This window comes from Geotrypetes seraphini, chromosome 1 (assembly GCF_902459505.1).
Source record: "Geotrypetes seraphini chromosome 1, aGeoSer1.1, whole genome shotgun sequence".
NCBI classification, from domain to species: domain Eukaryota; kingdom Metazoa; phylum Chordata; class Amphibia; order Gymnophiona; family Dermophiidae; genus Geotrypetes; species Geotrypetes seraphini.
The window spans coordinates 148297113-148316068 of NC_047084.1; the positions used below are offsets into that span (position 1 = coordinate 148297113).

The 18956-nt window shown below is 44.1% G+C and overlaps 1 protein-coding gene across 4 annotated transcripts in view; it reads left to right on the top strand.

Moving 5' to 3' along the window:
* The window catches only part of IL15 (interleukin 15), a 305681-nt gene that overhangs the window by 151501 nt on the left and 135224 nt on the right, over window positions 1–18956 (top strand). The gene's annotated exons all lie outside the window — the stretch shown is intronic.

An 18956-nucleotide genomic window follows, 5' to 3' on the forward strand; every position in this document is an offset into this window, starting at 1 on the left:
TTCATACGCTGACAGGTTGAAAATGCTGGGGCTGTTCTCCCTGGAAAAGCGGAGACTTAGAGGAGACATGATAGAAACCTTCAAAATCCTGAGGGGCATAGAGAAGGTGGACAGGGACAGATTCTTCAGACTGTGGGGAACCACAAGTACAAGGGGTCACTCGGAGAAATTGAGAGGGGACAGGTTTAGAACAAATGCGAGGAAGTTCTTTTTTACCCAGAGGGTGGTGGACACATGGAACGCACTTCCGGAGGTTGTGATAGGCCAGAGCACGCTACAGGGATTCAAGGAAGGTTTAGATAGGTTCCTAAAGGATGAGGGGATTGAGGGTTACAGATAGATGTAGAGGTAGGCTACAGAAATGGTCAGGAATCACTTCACAGGTCACAGACCTGATGGGCCGCCGTGGGAGCGGACCGCTGGGCGCGATGGACCTCTGGTCTGACCCAGTGGTGGCAACTTCTTATGTTCTTAGTGAATCTAGTCCAAAGGCCAGTTATATGCAGAACTGCTAATTAGCACCAATTATTATTATTTTTATTTAGTATTTATAGACCACTTATAGCCTACATTCAGGTACTCAAGTATTTCTCCCTATCTGTCTTAATGGGCTCTCAACCTATCTAACGTGCCTGGGGCAATGGAGTGTAAATTGACTTGACCAGGGTCACAAGGAGCAGTGCTGGATTTGAACCTGCAACCTCAGGGTGCAGCAGCTGCAGCCCTAACCACTAGGCCGCTCCTCCACTCCAATTATCTCATTATTAAATTAACTCACGCACACCACTGACCTTATTCTGTAACTCGCTTGTGCAAATTTGAGCACATACGTTTATGGAATTAGGAGATATGTTCACCACAGATTCCAGAGAGGTAAGTTAGAAGTAGAGAATGACACGGTGACAAAATTCATCACCGTCCCCGTCCCCGCGGATAACCGCGGGAAACCATCTTCATGTCATTCTTTAAGGAGAGAGGGAAGAATCAGAGTATAAATGGCCACAACCACTGACCTGCAAGCTTTGCTTTGAAGAATGCTGGTGTAAAAGGACCGAGGTTGAAATAGACACTAGAAAATGACATGGGATTATTTCCCGCGGTTATCCGCGGGGACGGGAACGGTGATGAATTTTGTCACCATGTCATTCTCTAGTTAGAAGCTTTTGCCGGCAAGGTTTACTTTTGGCATCTTAGGGAAATCAGTGCTATTTAAAATGCACTAGCACAAATTTGAAAAAAATTGTGGGAATGAAATACAGCGATACCTTGGAATACGAATTTAATTCGTTCCAGAACCCCGTTCGAATTCCAAATCGTTCAAGTTCCAAAACAGTTTTTTCCTATTTAAAATAATAGAAACTGGATTAATCCGTCCCTGGGTCCCATGAACCTAAATTTTAACAGTAAATACACTGGATTTTAAGGTAAAATATAAACAAACTAGTATTTTAGCCCGTTACATTAACGGGTGCTAGAATATATGCCTGTCTGTCTGTCTTTATTTCTGTCTCTCTCTTCCTCCCGCTGTCTTTCTTTCTGTCTGTCTCTGTTCCTGGCCCCCTTTGTCTGTCTTTCTGTGTATCTCCCTGCCCCTATGTCTTTCTTCTTTTCTTTCTGTCTCCCTTCCTCCCTCTGTCTGTCTGTCTGTCTGTCCAAAGCAGCATTCTCTCCCCCTCCATTTCCCTTCCCCCACACCACTTCCCTATGCAACAGCATTAGCGTTTCCTCTACCCCCATTTCCCTTCCTGCGGTCCCGACTATGAACCTGGTGATTCCAGCATGTGCAGCAGTATTCACACGCTGCTTCGGGTCCTTCTACTGCCCTGATTTTCTCTGGCACGTCCCTGATGACATCATTAGAGATGCGGCAGAGCAAATCAGGGCAGTAAAAGTACAGGAGGCGCTCTTTGTGCCCCAGTCCCGGCTTGTGGAGGCGATCGTCGGCTGGCTGGGAGCGGGCTTGTGGAGGCGATTGTCGGCTGGTGACATACAACGCGCATACGGACTCTCGCCTAGCGTGACTGAGCAGATCTCAGGGAACACGTGGCGAGAGTGCGCGTGCGCGGCTAGCATTTTATTATTATAGATAATAATAATACAGTACAGTATTTTTCTCACTACACTTCACAAAGGTGAAAATCACAAGAGATGCTTTCACTACAGCTTCTGACAATGAACTGAACGATGAATGGGTGGCCCGAGCGCTGAGGAAACATACATACAAACATATCCGAACAACGTGCAGGGCGTTTGGAATCCAAAGCAACGTTCGGATTCCGGGGCAAAATTTACTCAAATTTTTCTTTCGGATTCCAGGTTTTTCGAGTACTGAGGCATTTGGATACCAAGGTATCACTGTAGAGAAAAATGAAGGCAGATAAAGGCCATATGGCCTATCCAGTCTGCTCATCCATGCCATCTGCTATCCCTTTCTCTCCCTTAGAGATCCATTGGTGCGCATAAAGCCTAGGGCAGTGATGGCTAACCTTTTTGAGCCCGAGTGCCCAAACTGCCGCACAAAACCAAAGAATTTCCTCAAAGTGCCAGCACGTCAATTAAACCTTAATAACAAGATTTTAGTATCTAAAAACTCTTTATAAAGTTGCCTGAACTATGTAACATCATTTTTAAAGGTTGGAATCTTTGTATTGTCAGAGAATCAATTTGATTCACAATCCTTTGGTTTTAATTTCAATTTATTGGCAATTTATAATGTTTTAATGATTTCATTCAATTTAATGAATTTAGGAAGAATTTGATTCAGTTACACAATATATTTTAAATGTATTATTCACATAACATGTCAAATGTATCCTGAGTAAAAAAAAAGATAAACTTCTTAAAACTGTTAACTGTGTCAAGACTCGGTGTGTATTCCCAAAGAGTCTATACATGTTTTTTCGTAAAATTTACAATCAAATTAGAAAATAGTTAAATCATTACATTTCTAATAATATGATGTAAAGAAAACAAAAGAGCTTTCAATTAAACCAACCATTTTTATTGGAAATTCCAGATTGGAATACAACAGGGCCATGTAAAGTCCCTTTTTTAAATAACATCTTTAAATAATATTTAAATAACTTAGAAAGTGTCTTAACTGCAAACTGAAAACACTGCTTCATGTAAACAAATGCATTGGGCATGCTCTGAAAAAAATTAATGTGATTTTTGTTGTTGCATGCATGCTGATAACTTGTCAATCCTTGGCTCATAGTGCGTTTATTTCAGAGCAACACATGCAGCACTCATGTCATCCGTTAATCTGTTTCTAGCATCGGATTTTATATGATTCAAAGCCGAAAACAGCTGCTCACAAGCATAGGATGACCCAAACAAAGTAAGAAGAGCAATCCCAAGTGCTTTCATGGACTTAAAGTTTCAAGTTTATTTATACATTTGATGTATCGCCTATTAAAATTGCTAGGCGATGTACATAATCCAAGTAAAAAACAGAGAAACTAACATATTAGCAATATAATTACATAAAATACAAACTTGAGGTGGGAGGAAAGAAATTGTCTGGCAGAGAATTCCACGCTTTTAGGATTTCATTTTCAGAACTGCTAGCAGTGATTTCATTTGTCACCCTTTCACACTCAATACGTTCAAGAGCCGCACGCAGGTCATAGAATTTACTTTTCCAGATAGAGCTTTCTTGAAATTCCAGTAGCTCCATTTCCAAATTTTGAATATCCAACCACTGTAAGCAGGAAAGATCAAGATCTTCAAATGTGGACTTTTCTGGGGAAGTTATAAATGAAAGGGTTGTCTCCATCTTACGGAACTGAGAAAATCTTTTACTAAAATTCTCCTTTGCTTCGGCTACAATGGTGGAATATGCTTTGTGGATTTCCTGGTGTTTTTTATGACTGTCCACAAATGTTGTAGAATTATCCAAATGTATTTTTAGGTTGGGAAAATATTTTAGCTGTCCACTCTCAAGGTCTTTTTCAAAAACATGCAATTTTATCTCAAAAGCTTTGATGTCACTAAACATGCTTTCTGCTGTTTTTCCTATGCCTTGTAATTTTTTGTTTAGTACATTAAAGTGGTTAGTAAAATCTATAAAGAACATGAGGTTGGTAAGCCAGGCCATGTTGGTGAGTTGAGGATAGTCTTCCCCCTTTTCGTTCATAAATAGCCTAACTTCTTCCAAGCAGGCCACAAATCTCTCTAACATTCGTCCTCTGCTCAGCCACCGGACATTATTGTACATCAGTAAAGTGTTATATTGTGCCTGAACTTCATCAAGAAGGGCTTGAAATTGTCGAAAATAAGAGCACGCGCCATAATGAAGTTCACCATTTTTGTTACATCTTTGAGGACATCGTCAAGTTTTTTGCTGCTTTCTTTGGCGCAGAGAGCCTCTTGATGTATTATGCAGTGAAATTGAATCAGTGGATGTTTTGCTTCCTTAGCAAAGAAATGAATGAATCCTGATGTTGTCCCCACCATGCTAGGTGCTCCATCGCTAGTAACTGAAACCACTTTTTCTGGACTTATGTCTAGTGATGAAAAAGCCTCCATCACAGCATTGTGGATATCTATCCCTTGTGTTCTTCCAGGCAAAGACAGCAGTTTTACCAGCTCTTCTCTCATGATGTCACCAGTAGCATAACGCAAAATGAGCGCTAGTCTTGCATGGTTAGTAATATCTGTACTTTCATCCAAGCACATGGAGTAGAAGGGTGCTTTTTGTAAGTCGCAAGTAAGCTGTTGACTAACATCAGCAGCCATTCGCAGAACCCTATCTTTTGCAGTATTTCTGCTTAGCGGCATCTCAGAGATGCGCTGCACAATTTTATCCATGTTTTGGAAATCATGGAAGAGTAAATTACTCCCAGCCAAAATTGCCTTTTTGATAAAATCTCCATCAGAGAGGGGCTTACCATGTTTTTCCATGCACAGTGAAATTTGAAAGCTGGCAACTGTAAGATGATTAGTTTTTTAAAGATAGTTGCTAAAACTAAGAGACTGGGAGTGATATTTCTTTAATTTTCCTACAAGGAACTCTTTTCTTTGAGCTAAACCAAGTTCAGCAACACTGTTATGGTTGGTCTCAAAGTGACGTTTGACACTTGAGGTGCGAGACACAACACTTTCATTACACATAATACACAATGCTTTCCCACTGCGTTCAATCACTCCATATGTCTCTGTCCAGGCCTCTTGGAATGGTCTTCTACTATCTGTTTTTGCTTTTTTTGCTGTACTGATTTTCTTTGTTCAAGACTTCAAGTCTACAAAAAGATAAAATTTGTATAATAAAAAAAATCTAATGAAGTGCTGTATACAAATCCGTCCCCATAAAAAAATATGTGATTGGGGAATTTTACTAATTGTAGACATCCGTTTTGGTCAAAAAATATACTGTCCGGGTGAAAACCGGACTTGTGCAACCTGAGTGTATGGGAAAAGGATTTTTATTTTTCATTATTGGAGCCTTTGTTATTTTATTATGATGTTTACAAAAGCACTGTGAAGGGCCACATATACACTTTACTGTTTTTTGCTATATTGAGTTTTCCATAAGGTACAGCGCAGAGGATTAGTGTGTTGGTTGTTCACAGAGAGCCCAGCCCTCCTCTCAGCTTACTGAACTTCTCTATGCAATCATCATAAGCAGCTTTTTTATTTCCTCGAATTTAGCATGTCCCCCATGGAAGATACAGAGGTTTTTACAGAGGAGCACATTATTAGACACATTAACATCCCCCCATATCCTCACCTCTCTAGCATGGGAGCACTAGGAACTGTTCCTGATTACAGATGTCACATGTGGAGTCACACTACAGCCTCACTGAGTTCCTGTGACAGACTCAGTGTGAAGCTTCTCTTCCTCCCCCCACTTCCCCCTCACACACTGCCTGGCTCATAGGATACTAAGGGGAAGACAGGCAGGCTAAACATCCACTCACAGGACTGCAGCCAGCACAGGAGGATGGGCCGCGGCCCACCGGGACAATGCCCGGTCCTCCCAATGGCCAGTCCAGCCCTGTTGCCAGGTGAGCTGCAAAGCAGACACCGGCACACTCGCCTCCCGCCGCGCCGCATATCTTAATTGCGGACTAGAGAGTTGCGCGGGGACAGAAATCCCACCCGTCCCCGCCAAAGTCTCACCCGTCCCCACCCGTCCCCGTGAGGAATCCCACCCGTCCCCACCCGTCCCCGTGAAGAATCCCTCCGTCCCCACCCGTCCCCGTGAGGAATGTCCTCTGTCCCCGCCCTATAAACTTCAGAAATAGTTATTTCATTTAATTATGCTACTGAATTAAAGGCTCTGGTAGAAACCCATTTACAAATAAGCAAAAAAGATTTTATTAATTTGTAAATATTAATTGGGAAGAATACACACTTTGTAAATGGGTTTCTACCAGAGCCTCTTTTGTTTATAAATTTTTATCAACACAACTAATATACTACTTTATCCTGAAGCAAAAAAAAAGAAAAAAAGAAATAGAATCCTTTTCCTACCTTTGTTGCCTGGTTTCTGCTTTCCTCATGTTCTCATTCAGTTCCTTCCATCCACTGTCTCTCTTCCTTCTGCGTCTTCCATTTGCTCTGTTACTGTGCCTCTCCCTTTCTCCCCCCTTCCAAATTGGTCTGGCACCCATCTTCTTCCCTCTGCTCCCCCATAGTCTGGCATCTCTGTCTTCTTCCCTGCCAGCGTCTTCTTCCCACTCTCTCTTCCCCATTTCCTTTCAGCGTCCTTCTCCCCCCCATCTTCCCCATGTTCTGTCAGCGTCCTTCTCCCCCCTCTGTCTTCCCCATGGCCTTTCAGCGTCCTTCTCCACCCCCCCATCTTCCCCATGTCCTTTCAGCGTCCTTCTCCACCCCTTTGTCTTCTCCATGTGCTTTCAGCGTCCTTCTCCCCCCCCCGTCTTCCCCATGTCCTGTCAGCGTCCTTCTCCCCCTTCTGTCTTCCACAAATGCTTTCAGTGTCCTTCCCCCCCACCCCGTCTTCCCCATGGCCTTTCAGCGTCCATCTCCACCCCTTTGTCTTCCCCAGTGCTTTCAGCGTCCTTCTCCCCCCTCCTTCTCTCCCGCCCCGGGTGCAGCACAGCCGGCCAGGTCCCCTTACTTTTGTGGTGCTTCCCCGACCGACAGACCGACAACAGCCCCGGTCTGACAAACCTCCCTGCCCTTAACCGCGAATCTAAATTTCCTTCTTACAGCTGCTATAAGAAGGTAATTTAGATTCGCGGTTAAGGGCAGGGAGGTTTGTCGGACCAGGGCTGTTGTCGGTCGGTCAGGTTAGCGCCACAAAAGTAAGGGGACCTGGCCGGCTGTGTTGCACACGGGCGGGGCGGACTGCCCCCCTCCCTTGGTAGCCACTTGAGCCGCGAGGCTACTCCTCCTTATCTACCCTGCCTGCAGTACAGAGCCGAACGGAAGTCTTCCCGACGTCAGCCCTCCCTCCCTCCGACGTCAGCACTGACGTCGGGAAGACTTCCGTTTGGCTCTGTGCTGCAAGCAGAGCAGGTAGGGAGAAAAGCCGCGCGACTTAGTACATCCAGCCCCGCAGGAACCCCGCGACCCTCGGAGGCGTCCCCACGGGATCCCCGCGACCCTAGGGGGCGTCCCCACGGGATCCCCGTAACCCGTGCAGCTCTCTATTGCGGACCTTCCCGTGTGCCAGCTGCAAGGCCTTCGCGTGCCACAGCTGACACGCGTGCATAGGTTCGCCATCGCTGGCCTAGGGTTATCAGATTTTTGGGAATGAAAACCTGGACCCATGTCCCCGCCCCCAGGCCCGCCCCATTCTGGCCCCAGCCCCACCCCCTCAACCTGGTCACTTGTCGGGAGGGCATCTGCGCGTGCTCTGGTGTGACGCAATGATGTCGCACGCTTGTGAGTGACATCACCGTTTTGCATCCACGCATGCGCAGATGCCGTCCCGACGTCGCTGCTACCTGGAAAGCTTTTCTAAACCTGGACAAAGTGCCGGGTTTTGAAAAGCCATCCGTACCCCCAGACATGTCCTCGAAAAGGAGCGCATGTCTGGGGAAATCCGGATATCTGGTAACCCTATTAAAGCCCGGCATTGAATATTCAGGTTTTCTAAAAAGGTAGCTAGCTGATAACCGCTTATCTAATATTCGGCAGTAACTGGCCGTTAGCTAGTACTTAAAAATAGGACAGCTTGGCCAATCAGCATTGAAAATTTGGGCCTATATCAAACCCACCCTCAAAACGCCCCAGGATCCCTGGTTATCATTTTAATAATAATAATTTATTTTCTTATATACCGCCAAAGTCATGGTAGTTCAAGGCGGTTTACAACAAGAGGAGCTGGACAGTCCGCGATAAGTTACAAAATAGAATCAATGAATACAAGTACACTGAAAGCAAGTACAAATAAGAGGCGCTGGACAGTCAGCAATAGGTTACAATATAGAATCGATGAATACAAGTACACTGAGCAAGTACAAATAAGAAGAGCTGGACAGTCAGCGACATAGCTATGAATTTGGTATACAGAATACGAGGGATAATGAACAACAAATTCTTATGTGACAAATCGGTTGAACAGTTTCGTTTTTACTAATTTTCTAAAGCCTTCATAGGAAGAGGAGGGCATGATAATGTTACCCGGCCAGTCGTTCAGTTTACCTGCCTGGAAGGCTAGAGTTCTGTCCAGGAATCTTTTGTAACGACAGGCCTTTATTATTGGGTGTGTAAATAAGTGGATTTTACGTGAGGATTTTGGTGTTAATCGGTGATTTTCAGTTGGGTTATCTTTCACTTAAACATATCTCTGCGGCTAACCGATCAAAGTTAACCAGTTGGCGGTTGTTGCCAACCGTTTACCTCGTTCGGAATATCAGGGAGTATGTACTTGTTAAACCTGATGTTAAACATTTCAAGACAAAGGTACAGATTGAAGAGCAAGACGTCCTGTATTACAGAGGGGGTTATTTACATCATGATATGCCCCTGTTCTACATGGGACAGACCTCACGAAAATTAAAGGTTAGGCTACCGGAGCGTAAGTCATGTATGCACACCAGGAGAGTGGAGGAACCCCTTGTGTACTGTCTGGAAGCCCAACACACTTTCAGTTCGCTGCGCTGTGTGGTAATTGATCCCCTCCCCTGTTCAGTGAGATGTGGTGACTGGAGACATCAGCTACGTCAGAGGGAACAGAGGTGGATCTACAATCTACGACCGTTCACCCAGCTGGGCTGAATGCCCGGATTGAGTGGGCGGCGTTTTTTTTGGCTGATGCTGTTTCTGGATTGGTCTGACTGGAATGGGGAGGAGTCTGGCCTTCTTTTTGAAGATGTTTGCTGTCGAGTAATCCCACGCCTCGGCTTCTACGTGTTTGGATGTGAGCAGTGAGCAGGATAATTGCACACAAGCGTACTCGTAGCTACTCTAGGGTTGTAAAAATGAATAATGAAAAGGATGCAAATTTTTTTATAAAATCAAAAAAATATTATTTATTTGTTATTAAATCTAGTTGATCATAAGTTTAATTGCATCATGAGAATTATTACAGAAGTCAAAAATTGGCTTTGCTCGTAACAAATTCCAACGTTTTACCAGTTACACACCCATATATATCCTAAATGACGACATTCCTTTGCTACAATCTAACTGGTCCAAATTATTTGTTTCCATATAAGGCTAGCTTCATATGGGCGTGTCACAAAAGCATTCCTAAAATTACATTCTTATACCTAAAAAGTTACATTCTCACATTAAACTTGCATATTTTATAAAAAAGAAGAAATACATAGACAGATATTGTAATGTACTCACAAAGACTACTCAGCTTTTAAATCCTTTCCTGTTAAAATCAGCGTGCCATCTCTATACTGAAAAAATCATCTCTTTGTCTCACTAAAACTAAACAGAGAAGGATGGAAGGAGCAGTTAACTCCCCCTCCCATCAGAGTTTCACAGAGTAGAAAAAAGTTGCTTAAAGTCAGAGGTTAAATACCAGATGTAGCCTTCTCAGACTTTCTTCAGATTTCAAATATATGAAATCAAAATAAAATATATTCTAATCTACACTTGTTACCTATAGCTACATAAGTAAATTCCTATTGTGTAGTTTTACTGACTTACTAAAACTTAATTCTGGATCTATACATACAATGATACATATATGGATTCGATTTGTCTTTCTCACTGCAAACTCAGGGCCTCTCGGAATGTGGACAACCAGGTCAGAAGCCAACTCCTGTCTGCCTATAACTCCCTGAGGACCGGCCCAGTCCAGGCTGGTCACTCTTCAGAACAAAGAAGCCCTATAAAACTTAAGCTTTGCCATCTGGGGTAAATTTGCTATGGTGGTTATCAATCACAGAATGTCTTAGCCTGCCTTCCTGTACCCTCAAGCACATGAAACATGTGTCAAATCAATATGTTAAATTAGATTCCTGTCTTTTACTTTTGTATTTCTGATTATTATATTCTAGCTTATCCAATATTCATATATTTATGTATAGCCACTAATACCACATTCTCATCTGCTCTTGGATTAGGCCCTATCTATCAACAGGTTTTTCTAACTAGTAAATCCTGGTGCAATGTGAGAAAGTGTAATGGCTGAATTTTTTATGATTTCATGTTTGCTCATTTCATCACACCTACCTGTCCAGGTAAACCAAGCTGGCCCTCCTCAGGTCTACTTAAGGAATAGGACAAGCTCAGCAGTTGTAGCACTTGGAGAGCTTCAACGGTTGCTGGTGGAGTAGGCTGTAATTGTTCCCCTGATGCAGCTCAGCGAAACGGAGGTTTCCCCGTCAGGGAGGAATGGCTGCAGGGCCGGGCAGGCTTGCACTTTTTGGGTGTGTGGAAGACGGCCTGGATACCGTCTGCAGCTAAGTGGTTTTTCTTTTCCTGCTTGCCATTGACAGGGTTTGAGACTTTAATATGTGCTGCTTGCTATGCTTATACCTTTGGAAGTTTTGAAATTTGGCGTGCTGAAGTTTTTGAGGTGGTTCCTACAAGAGTTACTATTGTGTTTCTCACTGCTGATTAGACTGATACAATTTGGACCCTATTTGTTTGTGGTCTTTAAGTGGAGTTTTTTGCCATATGAAGATGAACTGAGGCTTTTTCTCCACTTTTTCTTGTTGTTTTGGATTTTTTTGGCTACTGTTTGAGTGAGTGGGTCTTTGTATGAGTGTAGTGGGTAGACCTTGTAGTGTCTAGGTAGGTTCCTCCTGTGGTTTCCAATAGGACATAAATTTGATAGTTTAATGAGTTTTGTATGTCCTTTCCTTACATCTCTTTGGGTATGTACTTGTCCCAAGCTTCCTCGAATTCAGTTACAGTTTGTTCCTACCACCTCCACTGGGAGGCCGTTCCATGAATTCATCACCCTTTCTGCTCTAGAGAAACGCCTTCCATTCAATTGCCACGTTGAGCCCCCTTGGGATTACAGTCTGTAAATTACAGATCCAGCGTTGTTCTTTCATCCTCAGTTTTTTCCTTATGTCTCCCCGGCGTTGATCCTCAGAAATGCATTCTAGTACCACACACTGAAACATTGAAAACATAAGAACATAAGAATTGCCATCTCCGGATCCGAAAAACTGTGATCTTTAGCAATACAATGCTCAACAAGTGGCCCTGTAAATTTTTTAACAGATACACAGTGCCTGTGCTCAATTAATCTAGTTTTAAGCTGTCTAGAGCAGGGGTAGGCAATTCCGGTCCTCGAGAGCCGGAGCCAGGTCAGGTTTTCAGGATCTCCACCATGAATATGTATGAGATGGATTTGCATGCACTGCCTCCTTGAGATGAAAATCTATCTCATGCATATTTATTGTGGATATCCTGAAAACCTGACCTGGCTCCCGCTCTCGAGGACTGGAATTGCCTACCCCTGGTCTAGAGCAGGGGTAGGGAACTCCGGTCCTCGAGAGCCATATTCCAGTCGGGTTTTCAGGATTTCCCCAATGAATATGCATTGAAAGCAGTGCATGCAAATAGATCTCATGCATATTCATTGGGGAAATCCTGAAAACCTGACTGGAATATGGCTCTTGAGGACCGGAGTTCCCTACCCCTGGTCTAGAGATTTGTCCAATATATATTTGCATAGGCACATCGGAGCATAGATCAGGGGTGCACAACTCCGGCCCTCGAGGGCTGAATCCAGTTGGGTTTTCAGAATTTCCCCAGTGAATTTGCATGAGTTATATTTGCTTGCACTGCTTCCATTGTATGCATATTGATCTCATGCATATTCATTTGGGAAATCCTGAAAACCTGGCCTGGCAAGGGCCGGAGTTGTGCACCCCTGGCATAGATGATGACATTGCTGGAAGTACAAGAGGGCACAGACTTCAAATTAATATGCTTCTTTGTACTGACATTAAAAAAAAAAAAAATCAGAGGTCTCAATCGTCAAAGAGCAAATGGAGCAATGCCTTCATCTCCTATGTGGCCCCTGAGCCACCCTCACCTGTCCCTCTTTAAACCAGACTTTAGCAGAGCACAAAAGATCTTTCAGATTAGTATTACGTTCATATGAAAATATCTTTGAATCCATAAACACTGGAAGAGCTTGCAAAATGTACAGATGTTTTTTAAATCACTTGCACCATTCAGAGCATCTGTTGTTTATATATTGTCTGTCTTTTTCCTACTCTTGCCTCGAAGATATTTTTTCTGTGGTAAAGTAATTGAAATCACCCATCATTATACCGTTGCCTAATTTGCCAGTTTTCCTAATCTCTGAAAACATTTCTTCATCTATCTGCTCATTCTGTCCCTACCTTTAAATTCCTTCCCATCACACATGGAATTTCTATCCATATGGATTCCACACTGCTATCGATGCCATGCAGAATGTTTATTTGATTCAATCCCTTCTTTATCATATGCAACCCCCCCCCCCACTCCAATTTGATCCACTCTATCCTTGAGATATAATTTGTACCCAGGTAATACAGTGTCTCATTGATTGTCCTCCTTCCACCAAGTCTCTGAGATGCCTATTATATCTACCTCATCATTCAGTGATATATACTCTAACTCTCCTATTTTATTTTTTTGGCTTCTAGCATTTGTATACAGACACTTCAAATTGTGTTTTTTCCTTGTATCTGCATGCTGCTGAGAAGATGACAGGGATAACTTGACATCTTTACTCTGCTTCCCTCTTAAGTACTCTTGGCTTTCTTTCATCATTTTTGAAACCTCTCTATTGAGACTCCCTAAATGTTCTGATTCAACAGTATCCTTCAAGGATACTCCACCGAACCATCTGCTCCTGGGCGACTTTCAGCTTTCCCCCTGATCTTAGTTTAAAAGCTGCTCTATCTCTTTTTTTTTTTTTTTTTTGTTCAGTCAGTTTTATTGATTTTATAGGAAAATAAAGTCCAACAATAGAGTGCTCCCGAAAAGAGAACACAAAGAACAAGAAAAACACTTGCCAAGTACATTAAATTGCATGAAATGGGAGACTATACATATGCATTACAAGTAAAATAAAGATACCAATATTCATGCTGAATTACAAAGGCAACAGAACAAGCAAAAGATAAACCATGATAATGCGAATAATAATGAGAAGCAGTAAGTAAGTGCCGGTATCAATCTAGAGCAGGGGTGCCCACACTTTTTGGGCTTGTGAGCTACTTTTAAAATGACCAAGTCAAAATGATCTACCAACAATGAAGTTTTTAAAAAAATACAAAGCACACTGAAAGGCAGAGAAAATGTTAATTATCATCCATATTCCGGGTTATTTTTAAAGAGGTCACGGCAGATGACTCTATGCAATGTCACCTCAGTAACAATCATACAAAAATAGACAAATATACCCCCTCCCTTTTTACTAAACCACGATAGCAGTTTTTAGCACAGGGAGTTACACTGAATGCCCCGCGCTGCTCTCGATGCTCATAGGTTCCCTGCGCTAAAAAATGCTATTGCGGTTTAGTAAAAGGGAGCCATAGTGCAAAATATAGACAGCAGATATAAATTCTCAAAACGGACACATTTTGATCACTAAATTGAAAATAAAATCATTTTTCCTACCTTTGTTTGGTGATTTCATGAGTCTCTGGTTGCACTTTCTTTTTCTGACTGTGCATCCAATCTTTCTTCCCTTCTTTCAGCCTCCTGTATGCTTCCTCTCCTCCAGACCTCATTCTCTCCCCCAACTTTTTCTTTCTGTCTCCCTGCCTCCCTTTCTTTCTGTCTCCCTGTTCCTGCTTCTTTCTGTCTCCCTGCCTGCCCCCTTTCTTTCTTTCTCCCTGCCCTCCCTCAAGCTACTTGGTTTGCTGCCGCCACCATCGGGGAACAGCCCCCAAGCCACTGCCGCCCCAAGCTTTCCCTGCAGAAGCATCACGCTGACCAGCATTCCGCTCCCTGACGTCAATTCTGACGTAGGAGAGGAAGTTCCGGGCCAACCAGGCATTTCTCCCCATTCCATCCAGCCTGAGCCCCATCTCTCCTTGTTCCAGCATTTCCCTTCTGTGTCTGTCAAAATTACCATTTCACCTATTTTCCAGCATCACCCTTCTTTGTGTCCATCTCACCTATATCCCTTTATCACCACTTTTTCAGAATCTTCATTTGTCTCTGTCCTTGTCTTTACCCCATGTTCACCATTTGCCCTTTCAATGTCTTTAACTCCCCCCTCCTTTTCAGCATTACTTCTATGTCTCTATTTCACCTCCTCTTCATGTCCCCTCTGTGTCTCTATCCTTATTCAGTAAGTCCTGCTTACCCTTTCTCTTCTTTGTGTCACTATCTCCATTTTCATCTTTCCCCCCTTTTCCTTTGTTACTGCACCCTGTAGCCAGAATCTTTCCACCCTCCCTCCACTCCGGCCTAGCCCAGTATGAAATATTTCCTTTTGTTTCCCTCCTCTCTCTCTTTCTCTCTCTCTTCTCCTCCCTCACCCACGAGTCCTGCATCTGGCCCTCTTCCTTCCACCTCATCCAGCCACACACCCTGCCCTGCGGCCCTCTTCAGCAACAGTGATCAAGACAGGCTGCCGACATCGAGGCCTTCCCTCTACGAGTCCCGCCTTTGTGGAAAAAGGAAGTCAAAACAAGTGGGACTCGCAGAGGGTTGGCCCCGACGTCAGAAGCTTGTGTCGATCGCTGCTGCTGAAGAGTTGCCGAAGAGAGCCGCGGAGCAAGGGGTGTAGCCGGATGCAGGTAGAAGGGAGAGGGCCAGATAGGAAGTCTGCTGGAAGAGGTAGAAGCTCCGGAGCATGACACCGACCCTGGCCAGGATGATTTCTTTTTCAGGCTGCTGCCGCCCCCCCCCCCCAACACCGAAATGACAAAAACCAGACTAAAGTAGATGCCTGGGGAGAGGAAGGCTGATCGGCCCGGTAGATCGGGACGGCAACACGAGTCTATCACGGAGCCCGGGATGGGCTCCACGATTGACTCACGTTGCCTTCCTGATCTACCGGTCGATCACGATCGACGTATTGGGCACCCCTGATCTAGAGGGTATCGCAAAGCATTAGAAGCACAAAGCATCTCTATCTCCTTTTTTAAACATTAGCGCCAGCAGCCTGGTTCCATCCTGGTTAAGGCGTAGTCCATCCTTTCGGAATAGGCTCCCCCTTTCCCAGAAGGTAGCCCAGTTCATAACAAATCTAAATCCCTCATCCCTGCATCATCGTCTTAACCACGCATTGAGATTTCGGAGCTTTGCCTGCTTCTTGGGTCCTGCGCGTGGAACTGGAAGCATTTCTGAAAAAGCTACCCTGGAGGATCTGGGTTTCAGTTTTCTAACTAAGAGCCTAAATTTGTTTCCAGAAACTCCCACATGTACCAAGTCAGCTGGCTCCTCCCCAGCATTATCTAAAGTCCTATCTAAGTGACGCGTGAGGACCGCTACCTTCGCACCAGGCAGGCAAGTGATCAGGCGGTCCTCAAGCCCACTAGCCACCCAGTATCTACATGCCTAATGATCAAATCACCAATTATAACAGCTGTCCTAACCCTTCCCTCCTGAACAGAAGCCCCTGGAGACACATCCTCAATGAGAGAGGATATTGCATCCCACTGGTGAGCAGGTCCTGGCTACAGGATTATTTCCTATTGGCATGCAAGGTTTGAAATAATTCCTTGTAGCTTAGAGGTGTTAGTTGACCATGGTCCTGGGGCCAATAAGCTAGTAGAATACCAACCTGGGTGTGCTGAAAGATAGGACCCTTAAACTGTTGGCACAATGCGCGGCAGCGGCAAAGAAAGCAAATAGAATGTTAGGCATGATAAAGAAAGGAATCACGAGTAGATCGGAGAAAGTTATAATACTTCTTTATAGCGGTCAGACCACACTTGGAATACTGTGTCCAACATTGGTTTCCCAACCTAAAGAAGGATATAAAACTGCTGGAGAGGGTGCAGAAACGAGCAATGAAGCTAATAAAAGGTATGGAGAACTTGGAATACGAGGAATGACTTAAGAGACTGGGATTGTTCTCCCTTGAGAAAAGGAGACTGCGAGGGGATATGATCGAGACTTTCAAAATACTGAAAGGAATCAACAAAATAGAGCAGGAAAAAAAATTATTTACAATGTCCAATGTGACATGGACAAGAGGACATGGACTGAAGCTAAGGGGGAACAAGTCCAGGACAAATATCAGGACGTTCTGCTTCACTCAGCGAGTGGTGGACACCTGGAATGCTCTCCCAGAGGAGGTTATTGCGGAATCCACCGTTCTAGGATTTGAAAGCAAACTAGATGCACATCTCCTTACGAGAGACTTAGAGGGATATCGGTGACTAAAATTACACCAGGTGTACACCTGGCTGGGCCTCTGCGTGTGCAGATCGCCAGACTTGATGAACCGAAGGTCTGATCCGGAGATGGCAGTTCTTATGCTCTTATAAGATATACTGGATGTATCTTCCAACTTGCATGCCATATATTCAAGGTCAGGGAGGATTGAGGAGTCAGTTAAGGTGATGTTGAAAAAGCTTTTCTAGATTATAGCCAGACCCTCTTCTTGTTTTCCTAGTCTAGGTGTTTGAATGATACTGTAGATAGGTTTTCGAGAAGAAGGCAAGGCCAAGGTGATTAGTAGATATCAATTCATTCAGTAGTAGTATCTTGTTGACTACCGATCTGGTATTGATATAAATTCAGGGTACAGGGATGGTAGCACTTACATTTGCTTGGGGGTGAGCTATGTGGATATATTTATTTATTTAATCATTTATATATCACTTATATCCTGTGGTTTACATTCAGGCGGGGTTTGGTATGTGATTTTCTTTTTGCTTGTGGGTCGATTGCCGGTGATTATGGGGATGGGCTTGTGGGATAGGATGGAGTTGTTCATAGAGTGTGGATTTGTTTGCCAAGTGGCTCTGTGGTTTCCAAACATGTCACTTCCTAGGCCCGGGTTCAGGAAGTGATGTCAGAGGAAGAGCCAATGCTGGCATGACAGCAGGTTGGGGGGTTGCTGCTGACACCAAGAATGTTACAGAGGTAAGGGAGAAATGCGTGGCAGTGGAGGGGGGAGGCAGGGAAGGAGCGGAGGGGAGATGCAGAGGAGGATGGGTGCCTGTGCCCTCATCAAGCTGGCGCCCGGCCCCCCCCCTTATTATGCCACTGCTCTTTATCTGTTCCCATGTTCAGATTTACCCTTTCTCTGTGGCCCTATATTTCCCTACCTAGCTTTTCCCCTCTCTTCCTCTCCCATGCCAATGTGTCTCTCTCCTCTCTTAGCCCAGCCCATCTAGCTTCTCTCCCTCCCCCTAACCCTTGCAACATCTGGCTTGCTTGCTTGCCTGCAACCCTCCCTCTGTGGGTTCAGTATTTGATCTCCTCTTCCTTCATTTCTTGGTCTGGCATCTGTCTTTCCTTTCCTTTCCCTCTCCTGCAGGCCCAGCATCTCTCTCCCTTCCCTCCAGCAGCTCCCTTCCCCCCATTCTGCTCAGGTCCAGCACCTGTTTTCTGTCCCTCCAGCCATTTTCCTCCTCCTCCTCCCTCAGTCAATTTATTGTAAGGGCAGAGCACAGGAACTAATTACTGACAAGCTTTCAGCAATGTATTCTATAGAGCACAGGTGTCAAAGTCGGTCCTCGAGGACCAGAATCCAGTCGGGTTTTCAGGATTTCCCCAATGAATCTGCATGAGATCTATTTGCATGCACTGCTTTCAATGCATATTCATTGGGGAAATCCTGAAAACCCGACTGGATTCCGGCCCTCGAGGAGGGACTTTGACACCCCTGCTATAGAGCGTAGATTAAATGAACAGCATTCATTGTTAGGCAATGACGTGTAAGCCAGGAAAAATGTGTGAAGGGTTTTCATATATCAACATTTAGATAAATGCTCAGATCACTGTGGTATCTGATTCCACATGAGTTCACCCAGTATTTGTACTATGAAAATATGCCATCTTCACATTCTTTGGATACTTAAAAGCACTGTTTTTCTCCTTAGGAGACTATATTATGAAACACCAGGGGACATTTAGTTCCGTTACAGAAAGGCTGGTCGAAAAAGAGAGCATCTTTCCATACTGACTGAGAAGAAAAATTCAGAAAGACATACTCATGTTAATAAAACATAGACCAAGTTCTCCTACATTTTTAAATGTGCAAGTCACCTGAGATTTGCAAGCATAATGATTAGTTTCCAAAAGTTATCAGTACATGTAAGTTGGGTAATATGTTAAATACAGTACTTTGCAGAGTTCTTTCAAGCACTGGACAAGCTGCACAAACTTTGTTAGTTGTGTGGCCAAGGGAACCCCCCCCCTGAAATGGGGGTGGGGGGTGTTGTCAACGTTTCAAAGAAAACACACACAGACTCACTGACACTCACTCACACTCACTCACTGACACTCACTCACTCTCACTCACACACAGGGATTTGGGGGATTGCAGCATTCTGGCTCCTTCTCCATAGCGTCCTGCTGTTAGAGGATTCAGACCCTGGAGAGAATCTCTTAGAGGCCTTTTTTTGGTTTTGTTTGAATTTGATTGGTTGGGCAGGCTC